The sequence below is a fragment of the Corvus kubaryi genome, unplaced genomic scaffold (assembly GCF_017639235.1).
Source record: "Corvus kubaryi isolate FWS band 111438036 unplaced genomic scaffold, C.kubaryi_AGA036_p1.0 split1-65, whole genome shotgun sequence".
NCBI classification, from domain to species: Eukaryota; Metazoa; Chordata; class Aves; order Passeriformes; family Corvidae; genus Corvus; species Corvus kubaryi.
In genome coordinates, this window is record NW_024582080.1 from 1830523 (window position 1) to 1855391 (window position 24869).

General features: G+C 42.8%; 1 long non-coding RNA gene across 1 annotated transcript; it reads right to left on the minus strand.

The window, feature by feature from the left end:
• Positions 1-4121: 4121 nt before the first annotated feature.
• Positions 4122-9009, minus strand: LOC121658001. Its single transcript, XR_006013819.1, has 2 exons — positions 8895-9009; positions 4122-8578 (listed from the first exon to the last, which is right to left on the minus strand). It is a non-coding gene; the product is annotated as an uncharacterized LOC121658001 (long non-coding RNA).
• Positions 9010-24869: the final 15860 nt, after the last annotated feature.

Below are 24869 nucleotides of genomic sequence, written 5' to 3' on the forward strand. Positions count from 1 at the left end.
AATGAGTTAGCCACATTGAGGCCTGTAGTGCAACTCTAAATGTTTGTCATCTTTCTTTAGCCCCAGCTGCAGGAGACAGGTGATAGCAGGTAAACCATTCTATTCTCAAGAAAAGTGCATTTCCAGCCTGGATTTCTGCAGGGAAAACCTAAAAGGCAAGAAACATACTTAAAAAAATTTTCAAAATTATGATTCACATAAAAACTGAAAAAGCTCACAAATTTTAAGTCTGTCCCATGATCTCAAGGACCTGAATCCTGAATTTGAAACTCTTGGGTTTCAATATGAGAACCTCTGTTGTGTTGTGTGGTTCAGAAGGCAAAGCACTAAGGTTTCTGACAAGCCTGGTACAATCATCTAACACTTGAGGTATGTAGATATTATATCTGATATGAAAAGATGCCCAGCATCTGTAATTCACACAGAAGCCAATGGAAAGTGCAAACACTCAGCTCTGAAGGATCAGGCCTTTAATCATTAATATGTTTCCAGATCTATAAAAAAATGTTTCCTAAGACACTTTATTTCTGCAAGAAATTCCCTGTTGGCAACAGACTTTTCATAGCTCCTTAAAGACCTATAAGAAACTGTGGAAGAAATAAAGAGGGATTTTGCTTATGGAAATGAGACCTACTAGAGAGCAACTGGAAATGTTTTTATGAGTCTTTATAATGGAACTACAGTAGCAGTTCCATGTTGATTTTTATTGGAAGACCCAATATTTTTTTCTTCTTCTTCTGTAAGCCTAATTTTTTCCCACCTGAAGCTTCACATGTGGTCTCTTGGCAAAGGAGAATATTTTTGTAAAGTTTAAGGCTGATGTGATATGGATTTGTTTTAAGTAAGAAGATATTTCTGACAATACTTCAAAAATTTCTTCAAACTGTTCCTTGTTCATTTAGAAGTTGAAAATGGCTCACAGTAAAAAAAAATCCAGTTTGATTTTATATTTGCTCTTAAAGAGATAGAGCTCATAAACATATTTTTGATAATTTCAGTGGTACCAAAATTTGGGGGTTTATTAAAGGTAATTTTGAAGAATAGAATAAAAATAACATAAAATATGAGAAACTGTACTGATAGAAGATTTAAATATTACATATAGGTGTGTCAACCAAAACGAGGATATAAACCAGAAGAGATAACAAATTTAAATGTATGTTAGAAGCTTTGAAATAATTAAGGTGTTCATGTGTATTAGAATTATCCAGCCTTCTTTTTGTATTGATGATAAACATTTTCGTAAATAACTTGTTCCAAGTAAATTTAACCCAAACTACTGTTCATGTCTAATAAGTGATTTGTAGTTGTAGTTGAGAACTGCCATGTTCCCTCACTGACGTGGTACACAAGTAGCGGTTCTTGTAGGGAAACAATAAAGAAAGGGTACTTTCAGTGAGAGCACCACACTGAATTTCACACAAACCTATCAAAGTGGACAAAAAAATCGAAGCACCCCATAGATGACAGTTCTGTAGTGATACTTTGAGCTACCCCCAGTATCTCTGAAGAGAGCTCTGGGACAGAGAAACTTCCTCCTGGGCAAGTCTGGAAAAGAGCATGTAGCTTTTTCATTAGCTGAATTTTAAAATGCCTTCAGCAAAATTTTAGCAAACATGTAATGAGGTTTTGTTAGTGGACTCACTTTAGCTTCTGATACACGGCCTGATCACAGAGGTCAGTGGATCTGAGCTCCTTTCATGACTGCTTGTTCCGGGCTTTTCCACATGGCCATGCCTGTCAAAGTGCCATCTGTCAGGCTTGCCTCCCCTTCCAGCATGCTGGATTGCTGACTCTTCCTCCTCCTCCTCACCAATGGACACTTCCATTGCAGCCCACAGAGATTTCACCTCAGTTTCCACTAAGCCTGCTTCTGGAGAAGTTCTGTTGGTTTTGCCACTTCATTTTTCTTAAGAAAAAAAATGGTAGGAGACAAAGTGATTCCCTTAATCTCTGGAAAAAGAATCCTTCTCCTAGCAGACAAGTGCCATATTTTCTTTCTGTGTTCTCCCCTCTATTTTATTCCTGTTCTTTCCTTTTCTTCCTCTCACACTGATAAATCCATGCCTGCTTGTTTGCTTTAGTGTCTTTACTAAAGAACTTCCGTTTTCTTTCTTTCTTTCTTTTTTCCCAACTGACACTTTTATTGCCTTTGGTTATACTTTTACAGCAACTTATTTCCAGAAAGGAGGAGAAACATGGAGCCCCTTTTCCAATTATGCCATTATGCATATCACACATACAGCAGACAGTATATCCTGATATCCTTTTCTTCCTCAATTACAGCAGAAAATGAATCCACCTAATTCTTTATCACATGCAAATGGACTATGTTGAGTAGGGAAGGGACTGTTTGCTTGTAGTGGCGCAGGCAGCTACAACTACTCTTTCTCCTGACGAGAACTCAAGACAACCTGCTGTGCTGGTTAGCAACCCAAGTTTAGCATGTAACTTTCAGCCATGGTGAGAACCCATGAGTCCCTTATTCTGTCTTTTGCATGTTTTCCCCTGATTGGTTAATATTTTGTCTCTCCGTTTTATGTATGCAGTTATGTATATTCATTTTCCTTCTTTAATATGTATTAGTTCTAGAAAGTTCCTTGTTCCTCGACGCCCCATTGGATCCTTCCCTGAGTCCCTCCTATGTGTTGTTCCCATTGGTTCCCTTCCTGTCAATCCCACCTGCTTGTCTCTATCCCATTAGCTGAGATCCCTTTCCCCACCTATTCTGTACTCAGTTTAAGGTCTCTGGACGCTCCCACCAATTGGCCTCTTCGTCCCTGTGATTTCACATGGAACACATACGGAGAGTCCCCTCTCTTTACTTCTTTGCCTTCGCCTGCATTCCTGCTTAACAGTGACAGAAGGATACAGCCCCCTTTTGGGTGAGGAGCTGTACCCCTTTTTCATTGTGTGTTGGGCACCGAGTGCTGCCTTCCAGAGGGGTTTCAGCGTTGACCTCTGGGCTTGTGTCGGCACACGAGGGGTTAAACACCCTTCTGCCAGCTCCCAGTGGCTGAAAACGCCTCCATTTGCTTGTTCTCTGTAAACTTTTGTTGAGGTTTGATGAAGAGCAAGTGCAGAGGACTCCACCAGCAGGGCTTTCCTGGCCAGCTGCTTGGTCACCATCAAGTTCTTCTGCTCTCTCCCTGTAAGGTGCTCAAGGGACCTGGGACTGTAACTGCTCAAATTTGGCTCATTATAAACTCTGCCAGGTCAAAAACTCATTTCAATCAAAATGCAACTATTGTAGGGTGAGCTGTTATGCCCAGGATAACAATAACTTATGTATTTCTGTTTCCATGAAAAACCCTAGCCACCAAGAATAAGAGCAGTGGCAGGCAGACTATAATGTAGTAGGTTAGTTTCTGATACAACGCTTAGCTTGCACTCCTGATTTCAGTTAAATAAATTCAAAGTTTCACAACAGCTAGTTTTCCTTCTTCTGCAGCTTCACATTTCTCATGGTAATGTGAGTACCTGTAGCAGAAGTCCCAGTGGAAAACACAAAACTATTTTTTTTCTTTTTCCCTTCCAACCCAAAGCATTCTGGGATTCTATCATTCAATGGCTACACCCCTTCAAGAAAAGAAAGGGTTCTGATAATAATACCATTTTAAGTATTTTATGTAAGATTCATCTGACCAACTTTAGCCATCAAAGTGTTTGATTTCTACCATTCCAAAACAGAATGCACAAAATAAGTGGGGTCATCTCTTTGCTTGTGTGTGCCTCTCTGATTGACTCCAGAGGAAGCCCAGAAAAGCAGCTGAAACCATCCTTTGGAAGTGGAAAGGGGATACTGCCATGTCCTGAAGGACATGGACATGGTAAATTTTCAATTTATTGTAATTTAACAATTTATTCGTCATCTTCCAAGCCATAGTAATTTATTGTGCACATGATCCCAGCTCACCCAAGCTAAGTGCTCACTTCAATTATTCTCTAGAGACACTCCTTAGGTTGCGGTAACTTAATTGTTTGTCCATGTCTATTCAGACCTTATTTTCTCAAAGTGCATGGTCATATTCACCAACTTTATTCCAGAAAGCCAGCTAAATATTGGCTAACACTCTACACATAAACTGAGACACACAAAATTAGAAAAATTAGAGAAGTAGTAGGTCTACAGTTATTTTTATTTCAAACAAATCTTCCAAGTAAGGAACAATGCAAATATACAAAAGTAATAACATCTAAATGTCCTCTTCGTGTAAAGTTGGAAGAAAGGCACTACAGCTGTCAAAAAAAATTTAAAAAACCATAAGAGTCACATGATATTTTTATTTGCCTTAAAACAGGAGTTGTGTGGTTCAGGGAAGGGAAACACTGACCTTTCACTTCTGTTCTCTCCAGCTTCAGTGCTGCCGCAGGCCCTAAGTGAAAATGAGTCTACTGGTCTCATCCAAACCTCGGCGCATGTTAGCCCACATTACAAAACACCAGAGAATTTGGCATGATCAGCAGTTTCTGCTCAAGAGAGGCCCAAGACTGCAATAGCAGAGGTGTTAGAGATCAGAATTTGGGAATGCTGGTTGAGTTACATGGGAAAGCAAAATACTCGGTCTCCTGCTTTCATTGGGACTGTATTCACTTGCACAAAATAAACACAGTATGAACAATACAAAAAAAAATTTATATCACAGCAAATGATACTTATAAATAAGGCAAACAGCTCATTACCACCATTCACCCAAAGGTCACAGAGTGCTTTTAAAGCAGAAATTTAGCTGCACTGGTGAAGCAATGTAACATCGCTCTTATTTTACAGATGGAAAAACTGAGGCACACAGACACCTTCCTATCCAAGACCGCACAGGAAATCTGTGGCAAGACCAGCATAGGCTCCTGATCACAGGAGTCTGCATGTGTCGGGGTCTGGGGAGGACAACTGAGCTCCCTTGCACTCAGATGCCTGTGGCAAGAGCTGAAGAGCACACCAGCAAAAGGCCAGTGTATCCATTCTCCAAGCCACAAAGCTCAAGTCTGAAAAGAAATATAAATGCAATGAGACTTTTCTGAGGTTTTTCTTTTTCAAATATTAATTGTTTCTTGGCCACAGGAGTCATTTTTACACCAAAAATAGTTATGTATTACATACTGTTATTTACATAAGTTTGCACTGTCTCTAATTTGGAAAGTTTAATAAGATTATAAAGAAAACCTGTAGACCACTGGAGATCAGTCTGACGCTGTCCTCTTAGCACCATGTTCTAGCTGAAATGGGTGAATGTCCTCTTATGTCTCTTTTTCCAGGGTATTGGTTTTTTTCCTGAACTGATACTCACACTACTTCCTCCTTACATCCCCTGGACTGTAAACTAAATTAAACATTACTCCCGATCCCAGGCTTTTGGCTATAAACGCAGTTTCTTGGAGTAAAATCAACCACCCAGAAGAAAGCAACCTAGGTGAAGCAACGCTTGGGTACTGTGACAGAGATAGTTTGCATGCGAATGAAGCCAGGAAAATCAGTTGCTCTACAGCTGGAGATGTCCCTGATCCTTTTGCAAGCCTGGCAATACATCACCACATGTGCACAGACTGCCACTCCTACAAACTATTCTCACTCTTCCCAGGTGCTTGATCAAGTGCTTTGGACTGCTTTTGGTGACTCCAGTCTTCTCCTCCACACCTTTCATTTTTGAAGGCTCTCCTCTAATTTGCTGTTTGCTCTCTGAAGAAACACTGTATTGTGAGTCATTAGATCCCATGTGAACTTCTCTGCAGATTCCTCAGTTAAAAAGAATTACTTGAATTCTTGTCACCCAGTTCCTGTGCATTATAATGAGCCCCATTAAATGGGATTACTGGCTGAGGACACTGCCATGCTCACTAAGCACCAACCTGGTGTTGGAAGCAGCACAGAGCTGCAGGACTTCTCAGGGCTTACACATACCTCGACAGTCCTTGGCAAGGGGACCAGCCCCTGCAGGGAAGAAAGATGAGTTTTTGTTAAAAATTGTGCTGGACACCATATTTCATTGGTGTCCCTCATGTAATCTTTCTCCCTGTGAGGAACAAGCCGGGATGCAAAAGGAAGCCACAGGGGACTTGGTGCAGCACATCTCAGGATGGATGTGCTCTGCAGCACGTCCAGCTGTCAGTACCTCTGGCTTACAGTGTGAAGCACCAGCAGAAAGTATTGTGGAGAGACCTCCAGGAAGAAAGCAAACAAGAGAAGAGTCACGCTGTGATGGCTTCTTTGGGCTGAGACATCTTGCTAGCTTTTAAAGCCAAAACACAGTGGTAGTGTTAATGCTGCTTAGGTTAAATATCTCACCTTCTTCAGACAACCCTGGGGGAGTGAAACTCCATCTGAAATGAGAAAAGTTTCCCAAAGGTGAGTTCATAGATCACAAAATGCGGAGATGGAAAGAATCTATTCAATCATCTATCCCATCTCTCTGCCAGTTCAGAATTACTCCCCATGATGTTTTTAACATAACTGCTTTTCTCATTTAAAAAGAAAAAAAAAAAAAAAGGGCGAGAAATACCTAAAAATGGTCTATGAATTTTCTATGAAAAACGGTTTGATTCCTTGACTTAATTCTAGTGTCTCCTTTAGCTTTGTGCAGATGAGTTCAGCATGTGCCAGGATGAAGAATGAACCAATATTTTCTGGAGGGACTCCTCCACCATCTGCAACATCCAACAACTGGAAAAATCCTCCCAATAACTGGGTTACATCTGTATTTTCTTAACTGTATTCAATTTCTCCTCCCTTTGCATGAGACTGAGGAGTTGTTCTTTCATGATAGTATTCTGTGTGGTTATGGACTAGCTAACCTGGAATGTGCTACCAAGTCCCCCCTATTTCAAATATTACATGCAGAATGACACACACCTTTGCTAAAGTAATGGAAATAAGCCATGAACCTAAAAAGTGGTTTGGACAGTGCAGTTATGAAAGAAATCATCCTATTTCACTGTGGGGAAGAGAAGAACAAAGAGTGTTTTTCACCTCTAACTGAGGATTCCATGAGTCTAACATTATTTTTTTTTCCCAGTTTAATTTATGTCCATGTGTTGCAGAGTCTGGATCTCTTTTAAATGTCTGGTTTGACACTGCAGCCTGTTTCACCCCCAGCACAAGTTTCCTATTTCTCTCTCAGAGTCCAGATGTCCTGGGGCCCTTGCAGGGCTCCTTGATGATACATATATTTGGGACAACCCTGTCCATGCAAAAAAAGTTCAGAAAACTGAAGACAGCACATGTATTACTCAGAATATCCTGTTAACACAGGCAAATGGTAACCTGTGGAGGCAGCAAGACTTCTCCCTGCTCCCTCTAACATTGATGCTGCAGTAAGAGGGGTGCCAGCAAGACTCTGGGTTTGTATGGAGTCCACTCTGGGGCTCCTCAGCCCATCCTGAAGACACTATGGCCACTTTAAGACTGCTGAGGTGTGAAACACTGATGTCAGTGTAACATCAGAGCCAACAGCGCTGTGTTTTACCAATTTAGAGTAACAAAAATGAAGAACTTCTAGTTCCACTCATCTCTTGCATTTGTCACAGTGAAATGGAAGAATGCGTAGAGTCGTGCAACAAGCTGTCACATCAGCTTCAAAAGCAATGGCCCACACAAGCAAATTTCCCTACAGTACAGTCTTGTTATTTAAGTTTATTTAATCAAAGGTTACAGAAAGCAAGAGGTAGTTGTTGTTTGTTAGTTCTTTTTCCCAAAGAAAGCAATTCAGCAGTTTCCAGAACAGGCCTGAGTGTTGACAGCAGTGTCTACCCACAGATAAAAGGTATAAATTGCTTAATTATGTGTGAAGATTATGGGAGCCATGTCAAGCCTGAATCACCAGCAGTTATTTGAAAAGGTAACACAAAAATGATTAGCAGATTCTTTTGGAAAGAGTCTATTGTAGTTTTCCTTCACGTGCAGGTGGGTGTTGCTGTGTCTCCTGGCAGTACTGCGGCCACCCTCACTGGTGTGCAATGGCAGGGGCCAAACAAAACTCAGGGCTCAGACACTGCAATATTAACAGTCTTCCAAGGGACAATGCACAGGAAAGCAAAAGCTGGAAAACATGATTTCCTGAAAAAAAAAAACCAAAACCCAAGCTAGTAAAGTTGGGTTAAAGACTATTATTGTAGCACTAAGCATCTTTCCCTCATCTGGTTTTATGCAGAAAGCTTTCAGCATTTCCAGAACTGCCATTAAAATGAGGAATGCCCAATGATACTCTATTTTGTGTAGTCTCATGCTGCTGGCAAGTATTGAGCCTATTAGTGTGACTCTGAACACAAAATGTACCTGTTGGACATCATGGCACAGTGTAAGTGGGACAGTCCAACAGGTAAGTCTAGCTTTGCACCAGCTGTAAGGCTCCTCTCCTCTGCTGTAATTTTTGACTCCTCGGGAGAGGTAGGTGCTATACTGGTACATGTTACCACTAGTGAAGGCAGAGTTGCACTTGTGGTATCACCAAAGTAACAGTGTGATTCAAAAGAAGAAGTCTATGCCTTGCCACAGCTGTAGATTTCCAGCGCTTTGGGGAGTGCAGCAAACGTTGTATTTGAAAACAGCCTTCCCGTGGCGTTTGAATTCCTGCTCTTTCAATCCCTGCAGATAGCGTGGAAGTGGGTGGAAATTTAATAGCGATAAAAAATAGCGATAGTTAATTATTTTGATCTTCTGAAAAAGCTGGGGAGGAAAACGCGCAGAGAAGTTTCTTCCTTTTGTTTATTTATTTATTTTCCCTTCTTATCCTCCTTTCCCTGCCTCCTCTTTCCCTTCCCCTCCTCTCCTCCCCCGCCCCATCCCATGCCCCCGCGGCCCAGCCCTCCGCAGCCCCCACGGCAGCATCACTTTTTCCACTTTTAATTCCTCCCACCTTTTCGTTCCTCCCTCCCCGCGCCCGCTCCGCGCCGTTTCTCACCCTCTCCGCAGCCTCTGGCCACCCACGGCGGGGCCGCCGGGCCAGACCCGGCTCCCGCTCCCGCTCCCGTTCCCGTTCCCGCTCCCGTTCCCGCTCCCGTTCCGTTCCCGCTCCCGTTCCCGTTCCGCTCCCGCGCAGCCCCGCCGCGCTCGGTGGCGACTCGCCAGCGCCACCCTCTGGACGGCCGCGGGCAGGGTGGCTCCGCGCAGCCCCCGCGCCCCGCCCGCAGCGCTCTGGGAACTCGGGAGACTCCGGGACGAGTTGGGACGCGGCGCTCCGGGGCCGCTCCGGAGCGGAGCCGCGATGGGGAGGACTGATAGACATCGATGCAGCCCCAGTCCGTCACCCCGGGGGCTGCGCCTGTCTCCGCAGCCCGGCGCCAGAGGCACCCGCGGGGCTCCTGGAGGACGGTGGCCGGGATTCCTCACCAATTCCTGCGGGTTTTCTTCTGGGGAAACAAAGTTACACCAGGCATTGAAGTAACGCACCACCACGTGCAGAGCTGGGCAGCAACGTGAGAAGTTGGTAAACGCCCGAGTAATCCTGTCTCAAGCCGTCCGGGGTTGTCCGTTCCCATCCGGAGGCTGAGCCCAGGCCTGGCCTCGTCTTGCCCGTGGCAGGGATGACGAGGGGCTGTGGCAGCTGGGGTGCCCTGTGGCTGGGCCCACCGAGGGCAGCTTCCCTCAGTGCCACCTCTGTGTGCCGCAACTCCTCCGCCGCAGAGCGGCCGTGCGGCACCGCGGGCGGCAAACACGGAGCTACGCGCGGCACTGCAGATCACAGGGATGGATGCTAGTTCGGGGAACGCTCTCAGTCCTGCGTACACACTGGGGCAGGAGCTTTCGGACAGAGTCTGGAATGAAAAACTTTCACATTGTGCCTGGGCAAAAGGGAGCGTATTGATGGACTGGCAAAAAATCAAACTCTGACAACTATTTCTTTACTTTGTGTGTTTGATGCCACTGCCATAACAGCGCTCACTGCACACTGACCTTCTGTAATGACCACAAACACAACTAAGAAAGAAACCGGAGCATTCCGTGGTGGCAATTATAAAATCAGTTTTTCTAGGGAAGTTTTAGATGCTTTGCGTGACATTTTCTTAGCATGTGCACGTTTGCACATAACTAAACACAAATGAAGCAACCTCTGAATTGTCTGGAGAGGTTCAAAGTGATGGTCACTCCTAAGCCATGGGATATTCATCTTAAAATTGTTAAAAATACTCAATTTCTAGCTGTGGTGGTCCGACAGATATTGCACATTTAGCCTGGCACTGAGTATTTTAAGTTGGCTGTGAAGGAAATACACTCTAATGTTTGACAAACAAGCAGCTGTGCTTCTTTGGAGCTGGTCAGGAATTTGAAAGGCTAAGCAATCTCGGAGCAGGGATGCATGAATGCAGGTGTGCTGCTCAAAGGTAAACGACAGATAAAATGTGCTACAGGGATGTGGAAAGGTTACCTAAATGGTAGGACTGGTCAGAGCAAAACCATCACCTTCTGGAAAAAAGTGTTCCAGACTTCTTTTCTGATCTAAATCTCAAACTATTCCAAGCAGCTAAAATAAAATGTAGAGTAGTTAGCATGAGATTTATTTAGAAAAAATACCTAAGGAAAAATCATTAACTTTTTTTCTAATTTATTTTTTCGATTTTCAAATTTCATCTTAGATTTTGAAAACAAAATTCAAGTAGTTCTATACATGCCATGAAAAGAGTGTATGTGTAGATTTTTGTTGCATTGCTACATAAGTTTTTTATTTTGCTGGGCTACTTTGCCCCATTTGTTAAGCTGAGCCTCATGTGCAGAATACAATAGGAGAATACTTTTATCAGATAGAATTGTTGATACATTCATGCGCAGGGTTTCCTTGCTGGTTCAGTTTTTATTCACTAGTTCCCTGCTGTAGCAAGCATATCTTGTGTTTGAAACCTTGCACGCTGGTGGGAAACATCCTGATCTTTTAGATGCTACTGTAGGAAGAGCCAGCTGAAACAACAGAGTGTATGTTCAAGCAAGGACTGCTCACATGAGTAAGGATTTGAGTCATCCAAGCCCAAAAGGACTGGTAAGGAGGAGGAAGCTGTTTCATCAAATGCTTGGTAGCAAGAGATGTAAATACATAACCCAAGCAAACAGGCTGATTTTGTGGATCATATGCACAGCAGTTGTGCTAAATTGGGTGGTGTTATTTGGAAAGCACAACAGAAAGATGCATACAGAGAGCTCTGAATCAAAGATGCTTCGGTGCAGGATGTTGGGGTGGGTATATGAAATCACAGAGGTGCAAGCAGTGTTTGTTCTCTTTCTGAACCCAAAGTGGAATATCCTATCATTAAAAACTGAGCTTTTTCAGGTGTGGCAGCACTGTGTGTGGCACTTGAGCTGGTGACAGTCACCACTGAGAGAGGGCAGCTGCTTCTGGGCAGCAGGTTCCTTTGCACATGTCAAAGGCAGGGAGGCAGAATATAGGTTGTTCTCTCTGCTGCTCTGATTTTCACTGGCTGCATGGCAAACACAACGCACTGCAGAGAGTAGCTCACACCCTGGCTCGAGGGTTGCTCACCCTGGTGGGGGACTGCCAGCCTGCCGAGGCCACGAGGCTGGGAGAGCTGTGAATCCGCACCTCAGGGGCACGTCCGATGCTCGCATCTTCTAGCACACTTCATCTCAATTAAGGCATGATGAAACGGGACCTTGAGCAGCAAACATGCCAAGGAGTAACTTGAGATAAATGTGCAGCTGCACAGATCTCCTGAAAGGGGGTGAGTTGCACAACTTGCAATTAGGGTGAGCTAATTGTATGTGCACAAGCAGTTTCCACAGCTCAGCTGATGGGTGGTAACTTATTAAACCACAGTATTGTGAGCACTTTGAGTCATGAAACCGTACCCAAAGTGTTTGCAGACTCAGGGCCTGAGAACCCATTGCCCTCCCATTCCATTGCACCGTCATCTTGAGGACAAGGAGAGGAATTGAAAACCTGTGCTGTATACTCTGATGCAAGATGAAGTCTCCCAAGGGATTCTTGAATTTCTAGCCAGAATTTCAAAGAATTTAACAATATTTTCTTTTTAAATGACCATGAATCAAAACATTCATTTTAAGTGGGAATGTTTGGGAAAGAAAGAGTTCTGGAAATTTTCAGCGTAAACACTAGTTCTTGTAAAAAAACATGAAGAGTGATATTCAGAAGACCTACATTTCCCCCAGGTCTCTGGGCCTCGTATTTCTTCAGCTAGGAATCTCTGCAAGCCTTGAGCCATCCAGAAGGGAACCTGTCCAGTTTGGTGGAACTGTGGCTGGACTTGCTGGTTTCTAATTAGCTTGAGGAGAAAATTATCTGCCAAATACTTCTCTGCAATTTGGTCATTAATTTTCTGTACACATGCATGTGACCTGACAGAGTTCAAATCCGCCAGGGGTTGGTTGGTTTGTTTGTTTCTTTTCAATGCCAACCCTGTTATCAGCAGTCATGAGGTGAGATTTGACCTGAACAGCATAGATCAGATGCTGGTCCTGGTGATGTCGATGGGTTCTTGCTATTGATCTTCATACCAGGATTTCAGCACACTGAGCTCCCAACAAGTGAGGAGTATAGAGATTCTTTGGGGAGGTCTTTCTTTTAAATGACTTTTTAATGAAACTGGAGAAAAAACCATTTGTGCTTGAGGCTAATGCATTGCTGAAGAAACTGGAACTCTGGCCCTGTAATAGGGTGTTTTTGTGTACGAGAGCAGTTTGAATCAACTAATCGAAACAACTATAAAAAGTCTAAATGGTGGGAAATAACAAAAGAGCCCCTTGCAGTCAGGTAACGGGTCTGGGCTCCGGTGGGTGGCTGTCACACCAAAGTGTGAGGGGATAGTGGCACCACTTTGTGCTCTGCAAAGCAGGGCAATCTCAGGGCTGCAGCTGCAGCTGCCTTCTCACAGGTTTCCTCCCCCGGCCTCTCTGCTGCCCACGTGTCTCTCCTCTGAGAGGATAACCTTAGAAAAATAGCCAAAAGACTCATTCCCTAGGACTTCTTCAACTTTCTGTCCCTTCTCTGCCAAGAGTTGTGCCAACAACAGTAGGTGCACACTCACTAGGACCTGTGTAGGAATGTGTATAACACCTTTGTGTGCATTCCCTCTGTTTATTTGCTGCCTGCTGTTATGCTCGGCGTTGCCCTGGAGATCACAACATTCAGCAAACACCACTATGTTGTGCTCCCAACAGAGCTCTTTTCCCTCTTCCCTGGAGGGACGGAGTCATGCTTAAAAGAAAAAAAGAAAGCAGGTATCTAGTGCTGGCTGGACCTTCATGGCATTTTTCCCTATTTTCAAATAATTCCTAAGCTAGGACATCCCATGCAAAATTTCAACCCAGGGCAGCTGTCTGCATTCACACCAAGAACCAGTGAGTAAGTTTTTTGAGGTAGCCTTAATTGTAGTTGTGAGAATGACACCAGTGTAACATTTAAAGTGTGAACATAAAATATGGCAAATCTATCAGAGTATGGAACCACATTCGGAAAGTATTCAGCTGATGATGATCCTGATCACACGTTAACAAATTTTAAAAAATAAAAAAATTAAAAGTCACATGTGGAAATTTACTCCTCTGGCCAATGGAAAGAGATACTTTTCTATCTCATAGTCTACAAAATTCCCTCACCTACTACCCAAGTCACAGTTAAAAGGAGCTTAATTTATTCCTTAGGAAAAAAAAAAAAAGGTTTAACAAGACATTATTCCTGCTTAGCAATCACACAGACATTAAATCTTATTGCAAAAAGGGGTGGGGGAATGCCTCTTCTCAGCATTACAGCTGCAGCTGTTTGACAGAAGTAAGTGACTTCATAAACCATCCTGATTTGGCAGTAGAAGAGCAGAGTTTTATGCTGTCTGCTGCACAGTCATGGGGCTGAGAAAGCTCTGCAAAGCAATCTTCACAAATGTTTCACCTCGGATTATAAATACCTTCACTTCACCGTGTTAATGCCTCTTTTGCTTTGCTTTCCATTCACCTCCACTGGATCATCTACCAAGACCTTTTATTGCTTTAAAGTGATTGATCCCACTGGACCCACAAATTTTTCTTCTTTTTTTTTTTTTTTTCTCCTTTTCTCAACAGAAGATACTGCACTTACACCTCTCCACTGGTTAATTGGCTTATTATGGTAAAATTCAGTAAAGATCTAGTAGTCTTTATTTGCAACATTATCAGGCTGTATACCTTCTCATGAAAGAGTCCAAACTTAAGCACTCTATCTTCTCTCTCTCAAGTGTTCACTCCATAATAATTACTTGCAAACACATTTTCCTGAGCTCTGATGAAAGCAGAGAGATTTCTGATGGTTGTCTTCTCAGCCTCCACATTTCATTTTGAGACCTTATTATTTAAGAATGAATTCTTGTTCCTCTAGACCAACTTATGGAGGCATTCCCAGCTCCTAATAATATGATTTCAGTATGAGTTTGATATGAGAAGGCTATTCACTACTTTGCAGGAGCACCATTTCCTCTGGGAAATCTTCACTGATGTAAAGTCAGCAGGAGCTCTCGCTCCAGTGAAATTTGCAGGATTCACCTTTCAAGATATCTGTTCTTTTTATAGGACTGTTACAGCTCGTAAGCTTTGCTCATTCCTTGGGCAAGCAGCCTGCTCTTTCACATTGCCAGGGGATTTTGCAGGATTTGTCTCAGAGCAGGGAAAAATTGCCAATGAACAAATGAGTTTCTCAATGATGGTCTTCAAACACTGGTGAGCTTCATGTAAGTCTTTCTCAAATTGTTGTCCCTCTCTTTGTAAAGCCATATGACTACAGATGTTCCTAACTCAATGCTATTCTGAAAGAACAACAGAAAGAAGTGATGGAAAAATACTGCTCCACAAGCATTCTAGGCATGATTTTCTAAGCAGAAATTTCCTAATTATGAATGTTCTCTGATTTAGTGTGAAAGATCTTCAGGTTTGAGATAAATGTGTGTAACCAATAAATACCACTGCAAGCTTTCTTGGCAAGAAGCCCTAGATAGCAATTGCACCTGCTCAGTATTAAAGGGCACCTACTTTCCCAGGCCTCAACAATTAATTTTTAAAAAATTTTATTTCTGCCAGACAGACCTTTTGTATCTGTCCTCAAACAATTTAACTCCCTCTACCCTGTCAGGCAAGGATAGGACCTCAGGGAAATTTTATATCCAGACGTCTCTGGAGAGCTCCCAGTGGCTCCTGAAGGGACTTTATGACAGCAGCCCTTGCTGAAGCATCACTTCCATGCAGTGTGCCTCATCTGTGATGTGAATGAGATCACCAGTGAAGCAGGTGAACTCGACAGCTCTGCCATTGCACACCATAACAAATTCTGAAGGCTTCCTCATCCCCCAGAGGTGGCATGGCCTGCAGCATGGAAAGTGCTGCTCCAATATCTCCCTGTGATGGGGAAATGCTCTGCATGGGACAAACACATTCCTTAATGCAGTCAAACTAACACTGTATGTTGAAGCTCATGGAACCCCTTGTCTGCTGAAAATAAAAGCCAAGTGGAGCCAGTTTTTCCCTAAGGATGTATTGTGCTGCTGGCTGTAGGACCTTGCCTATGGCAGGGGCAGCCTTTTGCCTGCCACTGACCTGGGCCAGCACAGGTTTGTGAGTACTGTAAGGGAGTGCACATTTATACAATGACTAAAAGAAAACATTCCCCTTTGCCTCTGTCTGCTCCTATCCCTCCCTAAAAGAGCTCCATTTGACCTAGACAATCCCAGCTTTATAAAAGCAAAAACGATTTGCAGTGAAGGATTAAAATGCAGGTTAATATCAAAACCAGTGCTGAGTGACTGCCTCAGCCAGCAGACAGAAGACATTTGTTAGGGAAACTCTGGAACTGGTCATCCAAAACCTTTCTTGGGCCCTTTGGTATTGTATGATAGCCCTTGTAGGTCTGCTGTAGGCAAGGTGAACTCACTGCTCTGTATGTCCCTGTGCCAAAAAGCCAGGGAGTCCTGAGTCAGGAGCTTAGCTGAAAAGCAGCCTTTTTCACATATATTTCCAAAGCTTCCTTTTTCAGAAAGATTTTGATGTTTCCTTTGAAGGTCACCTTTCAAATCTGTTCTGTAAAGTTGCCTTAGATATAAAATCCTTACTCAAATATATTAAAAGGTCAAATAAATTGCACTAAGAAAACAAGCTGGCTTTGCTAGCTTTTGCAGGTGTCCAGCACATGGGAGTGTTAGGATACATGACAGAGAACAAAAACTTAACTTATTTATCTCCTTTCAGTAAAAGTGAGCAGTAACTAACTGAAAAAAAAGTTTCAGACTAAAAATTCTTTCCATTTTAGCTTCAGGAAATAGGCCCCTTGTGAGCTGAACTGATAGAGAGCAACAGCTCCTGTGGTACTTTGCCATTTAAGAGAGGGTAACAGGAATATTTGCAGTAATTTAATTTTAATTGTTTTCAACTGCAGGACAGGAGCAGATCCTCCCTGCAGCTTTCATTTGTCAAGATCCATATGTTTAGACAGATGAGTTAATAAATAACCTCCCCCAGAATAAAACCAATATGGCCTACTAGTTTCGAGGCTAATTTATGGCTTAAAATTTTCCACTGCTCTGGGTCTGTTTCATGCAGTTGTCACTCAGTGGTAGGCTGAAGTTTCACGATGTTTCTGATGGCCCAGCTTTTATTTTTGAACCTTAACATAAAATTGATATTATCTACCAACTTGCTCTGCATTTATGAAGAAGCCACTTTTATAAAGGCTTCCTTGGAGAAGATACAAACGGCTTTCTTCCATCTTTTGTTTTACTCAGAGATGCCAACCTGACCCATCAAACAGATTCCTACAGCTGGCTGTTACAGACAGCTGCCTTTTTCTTCCACACACTCAGATTTTAGACCCAGGCCTGCTGCCAACCCTCAACATTTTTTCTTAGTCTCCATGCGTTCTGGTAGACAAAATTTCCACTGAAGGCAGAGTGGCAGTGGTGGTGCCCTGGTCCAGGTGCTGGAGGCGCTCCATGATTGGCGGGCCAAAATCTGGGAGTCATGGCTGGAGTGCCAGAGCTCCTAATGTCCGTTTCTGGTAATTCAGCACTACCACCCCCACTGACCTATTTTATATTATTCCAGTATGAATTCTCAGCATAGCTCAACTTCTGGAGGAATAAAATGTCCCTTTTAGAAAGTGATTCCTGTGGCATAATTTGGGTATGTGAACCTCTAAGCTGAAACTTTTTCCCAAAGGCTCTGCATGGGGTCAGTGGGGAGCAATAGGAATGGTTTATCTGACCCAGCTTAGATGGCTGCTATAGGATGGACTGAATCTGGAGTGCCTCTTTCTCTCTGATGGTCTTAAAGGGAAACATGGTTTGAGCAGCTCAGTCTTTGGGAAACATCCATGGGACAGATAAGCCCCACTTCAAGCCTGTAGTTCTCTCTCACTGTCTGTTTTCTAAAAACATTGCATTTTGAAGATATCTCCTGAGACATATACCTCTGAGAATGGTGGAGTTTTTAATAATTTCTTGTAAAGTTTCTGTTGCTGTGGAAAAAATAAATCCCCCAAGCCCCTCATGTAGTTAGTTCTACAGTTTGTAACTGCAAAGCCTTTTTCTAACACAGCAGGTACAGATTCATGCAGAGTGCAGCACTATTATATTAATAAAATGGAATCACCTAAGCGTATTTCCTCTGAGCTTCCAGAAAGATGTTGGAAGCATTTCCTCACTTGAAAAAGTTCAAACTGTGCATTTCTCAGTATTAAAAAAAAATAGCCACACAAACGAGTATTGATGCCTACAGCTTGCAAATAACTTTATGGAGGGTGAGGCAATTTTTTCCAGCGTCACTCTTTATATTAATTACTTTAAAAAATGAACATTCAAAACTATTAGGTCCAGGAACAACTTCATAATATCAGTGGCTGCAAAATGAAAAACGTGCATGTTGGCACATTTGTTCAATCTGGTGGCAAACAGGGACTATGCTGCTGTTTTATGTGAATTTTAATGAAAGCAATTTATCTCATTTCTGCCGACCCGAAGCCATTATTTATGAATCAGTCATCAGATCTCCTGCATAAAGAAGAATGAGTTCGTTTGGTCTGAGAACCAATCTCTGATTTGTGGCAGGAAATCAGGAACCAGAAAACCAGCTTATTAACTACCATTAGAAATGTCATCTAGCAACTGCCATGCATTCCATATTCCTCACCCAAAATGGGCAAATCCCCTGGGTGAAAGCCCTGGGCTTATGCTGTGCTGAGCAGCTGGCAAAGCTGCCTGGCAGCACCAGCCCCCACTGATCCTCTCCGGAGGAGCAGGGCATCTCCAGATCTTCAGTTCACCTGTGGCCAAAGCCAGCAATTGATGACATGCTGTTGTTTGGCCTTCAGTGAACTTGTGGTTTCTGTTTTGTTCCCTAGGGATGGGTCTCTCTATAGCAGGAAAACAAAGCCTGTGTCTGGCACCACTGTGGGCAGACCTAGCAGAGGCAATGCACTGCCCCCCGTCTGCCTGCAAGGAGCCTGACAGAGCTGCCTCTGCCATCTCTTGAGTCTTGGTGGTGTGACTCACTTTCAGTACAAATTAAGGGCTGATTTCACAGCAACTGCACTGTTTCACCAGGATGGGAGATCCAGGGCAAGGGAGCTACAGGTGGATATGTGAGCCTTCTGATGCTGCTCCTTTTGTCTAGGAGTGCCGAGCCTTCTGCCCTGACCTTCCTCTGCGCTTGGCAGAGCAGAGGCACCATAGCGTAGGGGCAGGAGAAACTTGCACAGTCAGAAGTTTTTTTATTATCCCTCCCTGCCAATCTGGCACCTTTTAAGGACGCTGTTTTCTTTTCCCCCTTAAAGAAAACACCATGACTGTTTTGCAATTGGGATGGCTATTTTAACTTAGCATGATTTATATTCCATTCCCTTCTGGCTGCTGTTGAGATTGGACCAGTCCTATCCACTACACATTTCTGATTTAGTACCGCCCTCACAACCCCTTGGTAACTTCAGCACAAGAGACAGGATGTTATCAAAAAGCTGGAGTAATGCATAGCTGCACCTGAGCACAGCCAGGGCAAGCCGCACGCTGCTATTTTGGGAAGCTTTTATGCCTTGTATTTTTCCTTTTCAAAAGCACTCATATTGCTGCTTAAAATACAGAATCTATTTTTAAAAGAGTCTGTTCTATTCACCTTGGCAGTGTGTAATTACAGGAGAGAGACAGCGTGGACATTAATACAGGGCGCCTTTGTGGAGGCAGAAGGCACGAGGAGTTTGATTGTGGGTGCAATGCCAGTAATCAGCTGGGTAGGCAGCGGGGTGAAGGGGTCACCTGGGTCCCAGGATGGGGGGAAGAGGCCCCTTGCCCTTCCCCATCTCCCATCTTCCCTTTGGCTAAGCCATCTCTACAGTCGTACTGCAAATTCGGTAACAACACGCTTGCTGTCGATAGCAAAGGGTTTGCTCCGAATTCTTGCGAGGGTGTCACTTTTCATCAGAAATGACCACCTGCCTTTTAAGGGTTGAGAACTAGCACTGTCTCATGTGCACCGGAGTGCAGCACACAGTGATGTTCCCAGGACCTACAGAGGATGAGCTATTTTCAGTGTGTTCTTCCCATTCCTTGATTCTATATTTTCTTCAAGCCTATGTCTGTCTGTTTTGGGACTATTTTATAGAGTGATTTTTTTGAACCAGTTCAGCTGATAAATCAAATAATTAAGGGAAAACAAGGAACAACCTCAAAGCAAAGGGCTAACAGGAAAATCAGGGTTCCCAAGAAGGAACTGAAAGAGATAGAACTGTAGCAATAAATGAGAAATATCAAATACTGACTACTATGAGTAGTACTACTATGAGTAGTACTATGAGCATGAGTGAGTGTCTCTGAGACAAAAACCTGGAGCTTTCCTTCAAAAACAATGAGTGGAGGAACATGTTATCGAGGGCTGCCGTTTTGAAGGGACTTTGGCCAATTCATCAGCTTAGAGCTTACCTTTAAGGGCTTGTTCACTGGAATTTACAAACAGGTTCTAATATAAATGGATCCTTTGGAATCCAATTTACCTCAAATTCAAATCTGCAGCAGTGAAACTACTTGCAATTAAAGGTGTTAGTTACCTGTGACACAGCGTTTGAGGAAACCTGTTGTAGAATACCCTCACTGAAGAAGGATTGGGATGGAAAGTCTCAGAGCTCAACGGTTCATGATGATGGGTTTTCAGCAAAAATAGGACCTAACTTAGCTTCAAGTAGAATATGAAAATCAGAACCCAAAGTAAACTGTATTCCCAGTGGTATCTAAATACATGCTTTCATACAAGTAGATATTAAAGCTTTTCTGGGAAAGAAGAGAAAGAAAATAAAACCTTCATTGAGATGGCTGTATTTCATCAAGCTAGCAAAACCCAAATGTCATTAGCCTTGTTTATTTTAAATTATGAGCAACAAAGAAGTTTTACTGGAAAATTGGTATTGCAGGATTCCAATCCGTTACTATTCTCTCATTTTTAAGAATAATGTCTAACTATTTAATTTGATTTTTTAACACACTCCTTTTAGTTTCCAGTATCATCCCTTCCACCTCAGCATGTATTTATTTCTAGTGGGATCTTGGGTGGCTCTTCCTGGAGACTGAAAATATTTAGATCTAAATGTTTAAAGGTTGCTTCTTATTCTTGGTGACTTGAGCTTATGAGTGAGTCGTATCTTGATTTGAGATAGCTTGGATTTAATTTTTAACAAATTATGAACAATCACAAAGCTGTACTCAGTACACATGAAAACAGCATCCTGCAATATGTCAAGTTCATCACCCAGATACTGAGAAAAAAAAAAAGCAAAACTTCATTCACAAGTATTTATCCACCAGATGAGACTTTAAAGTAGTAACGTCTTTGCTGCTTCAGTTTGCCCCAGTTTCCCACGTTGTACTGGTCTGTACTGGGAAGGCTGGCATAGAAGCAAAAGAGCAGATTTTAGTTTTAGCTCACCTGGCCCAGCAATTGTTGTCTTCTACTGATGGTGTTTCTGTGGCATGCACCTTTGGTACTAAAAATTGGATAAGAACTGCCATCTTGTTCTACATGGTATACCCAAGACATAATAAGGTAAAAACCTTTTGGAATGCCAAAGTAAACTGACTGGGGAGAAGACATTGGAGAGATATTGGACTCTAACAACTAAACCTATGAATTGCAAGCCCATACCTAGGCTTTTTCTTAGACTGCTTCCTGGGCTAATATGCATAACAGTTGTATTTACTGGAAAATTGAGGATTTTTCCAAGTATATGTTCATTTGGCCTCTGACGCTGGATATATAGTGTGTCAGTTTTGAACAACTGTGAACTCTGGTCTGTGAGGTCAGTCATATTCTACTTGCAGGTTACATCTCTGCATTATGTGTTGCTTTTTGGCTCCTTGAGGACTGGAGCTCAGAAGAACATGAATAGGCATCTTAAACTTCACAGTTTAAGACTTCATGTGTATTTCTAGAAATTCAGACATATGAAACTGGCTTCTGAGAAAGCTCTAAATAATCTTTCCAGGCTACTGAGCATGTCAGTAAGCCTTCATTCTGCCAAAAAACCTTTTTTATCCCCTGAACTCCTGTGATACAGCTGCACTTAACTGTCAAGTAGCTTTCTGTTTTGCAGGCTTTAGACTTGCATTACTTAACTGAAAATTACTGTAATTGAAACTCTTCCAGTTCACGTGGCAAGACCCAGTGTATGCAATTATGGGTGCAGTCCACTGCCATTTTGTCAGAAACCCAAGATCAGTGTACTTCTTGTGTCTCTCTTACTTAGGGTTGGGTGGAGAGGAAGAGGATGATGCTGTAGACAAGGCAACAGGAGATGTTCTACATGTGGAAGATGAGAAGTTGCTGCTACTAGTAGGGACATCTTGCTGCACAGAGCCCTCTCTTGAAGTGTCTCACATCTCTCCAGCCTTGGCTGGGCCAGCTCACCTGACCTGGGCTCACCAGGGTTGAGAGGTAGGTCTCTACTCTCTTCTCCTTCCTTGGGGCTTTTCCCCAGAGCTCTTCTCTCTCCTTCCAGCCCCTGAGCTCCACCATGCTTGGACACCTCCCCCTCCTCTTCTGGTCTGTGCCGAGCTGGGCCAGACCTGCTGCTGCTGGAGGTTTGGGTGCTGTGGGGGTGGTGGGGGAGTTGAAGGGCTGCAGCAGCCCACAGGATGAGGAGAGTGCCTGCCTGGTGCCTGATAGACAAAGCAGAGCACCTGAACCAGCCATCAGCGTTCCCACCTCTCTTCCTACTCCAGAACTGGGTGAGGCTTTTTAAACCCAGTTTGGCCCTTTCTCTCCTTCTTCCCTCTTATCTCTGGCCCTGTGGTGGGTAGCCACATGCCCCACCTGCTTTTCCAGCACCCCCTGGAAGGCTGAAAGCTGTGGGTCCCTGGGAGGAACAGGCAGGTGAGTCCAAAGCTTGGGGTTGCCAAGCCTCTTGCACAAGGTGGTGTAAATCCTCCTGTGGTCCCTGCTGGGAGTGGGCTTGCCATGGCTGGCCCAGTCAAGGCGGTGAGGTGCATGTGGAGTGAGCCCTCCAGAGCCTGCATTATAAAGCTCAGTGCAGAAGGATTTTACAGTGTATTTGAATGTGTAATTTAAAACAAGAGCAAGGACCAGGAGCAAACCCCTTCGTTCCAGACCCCTCCCAGTTTTGGGGATGGATCTTGTTGATACTGCTGCATCCCATGCCAGGTGCCTCCCAGTGACACCCACATGGAGAGGCAGAGATCCCTGGAAATGCCCAGATGGTCTGGCCATCAGGGTTTCCATCCAAAAGGCTGCTGATAAGTCAAAACTTCTCAGACTACCCTCACTTTTATTACTATTATTATTATTATTCACAACCCCATCAAATGCATCCAAGCCTGTCAAGCTGAGAGTACCCCGTTTGGAGCATGGAAAAAAAAAACCCCAAGTCTGAAATAGGAAAACAGTGGGTTGGAAATGGGAAGGCTGAATGAGCCCCACCTGAAATAACTCAAAAAAACGTATTTTTGGCTTTAGCAAGTCAGCCAGAAGGATCCTATATGTTTTTGTATATAGTTCCCAGAGGACTTAAAACTGTAAGATTTGATGCTAAACCTATTTCTGTGCTGTGAAACCAGGGACAGCTGTACAAATATTTGCTGTTTTTAATTAAACCTAACATTGTTACTTCCTTCATTTAAGTTAGGTCAAAGGACTGGCAATTTTATGCTTTGATAGATGAAGAAAAACAGTTGTGGGTGTTGTGTTTTAGAAATATGTTATAAAATAAGAAGTCTGAGGGAAAAGGCCTCTGAGCTATAATAGCTCTACCCTTGTGCTTTCTTCTCAGACACGTTTTCCTTGTCAAATATTTTGCCTTATCCATATAGCAACTGTTTCTGCTGTAGTTCTGCCCATTATTTTTCCTCAAAAATACTTTTATTTAAGCTTTCCATATGCTTCCTACTTAAATTTTGGGTTAACTTCTCTCAGCTAAATTTTTTATAAATTTAGATAAATCTGCTTTGTTAGGGGGAAATTAAGAGGGGCGAGCCAGGTCCCAATCTCTTTAGACCCCTCCACTACATTGCTTCACTCGCTCAGCAGAATTGCTCACAATAATTCCCACTGGAGAAGTGCTGGTCTTTCTCCTGCTCATTAGAGAAGGGCTTTATTGTCACTGTTTCTTCCAAAATCAGGGCTAGATTACAAGCGATCAGTTCAGAGACCATTTTTTGGTTACACAGGTAAGACAAAAGAGCACTGAGCTGCAACTAGCAGGAGGAAGTTCTCATTTCAACTCCATGGTCTGTTGCTTGTCCTGGGGCAAGTCCCTCAGTCTTCTGCTGTGGCAAATGAGAATAATGATGTTGATTCCCATGGTGGCCTGTTTTAGGACCTGCACAGTGAAAATTTCAGGTATTGGAGTTAATCAGGCTTTTAGAGGAGGGCAAAGCTGACTTAGAATTAAGCAGTTGTCTTGTTGTCAAAAATTCTGCATTCATGAACAAGCACTATATGCTGGAGAACAGCCATTTTCTTTTTTTTTTTTTGGTTTAAAAGTCAGGAAAAATGCACAGAAAGTCAGAATAATGCATTTAAACACCCAAGCATATATTGGAAAGTTTTATTTTATTTTAGTGCTAGTTTTTTAGATTGCTTTTAAGTCAAGGTATAGACAAAAGACACCAAGAAGGAGTAAGATAAATGTTTTTCTTGTGTTGATCCATATTTTTTGTTTTGTATTGCTTTAGATTTTCATTTACAAAAATTTTTGATATTTCAACTTTTTATTCTAGTGAAAAATCTCAGATTTTTTTTGGGGGGGGTGAATGAAAAAGCACCATTTCTTCCTCTCTGCTACATATAATGAAAGGAAATGAGAGATTTTCCTTTCTGCCTAGTTTTTTATTTCTGCTTTAAAATCATGTTTGATTGTACTAAATGAATTCAGTATGATAAGATTTAAGGGTCTTCAGTATGTTCTCAGTAAAGCTTGTCGTTATTATTATCAATGTTAGCATTTTATTACTACTGCCAGCAGTTTTACTGTTGCTGTTGTTGTGGTGCTGAGCATTAGTGTTGATGTTAGAAGAAAATAGTTGTTTTCCTAAAGAGGTAAACCTCATCTATCAGTTGATAAAGATCTGTCAGCAGATAGATATCTGTTCCTTCCTACTGAGGACTTTCAGTCCTTTCCCATGTCAGGCACTCAAACCAAACTGCAAATGTGCTAGATAGTAGAGAATGGGTACAGGAGTGGGGAGAAAAACATGCAGATTTGCAGTTCATCAGCTTGATCACTTTCTAAGTGCTAGAAGTATGGTCTTCCATGGTGGTCTGAAGTTTTGGGCTGGATGAACATTTTTATAATACTTTTTTTAATACAGAAACTTAAAAATGTTCAAACCATCTAACAAACCCGTATCAGGAATTTTCTTAAAGAAATACTATACAAGGCCAATTGCAAAAATGAGAAGTGGAAGTG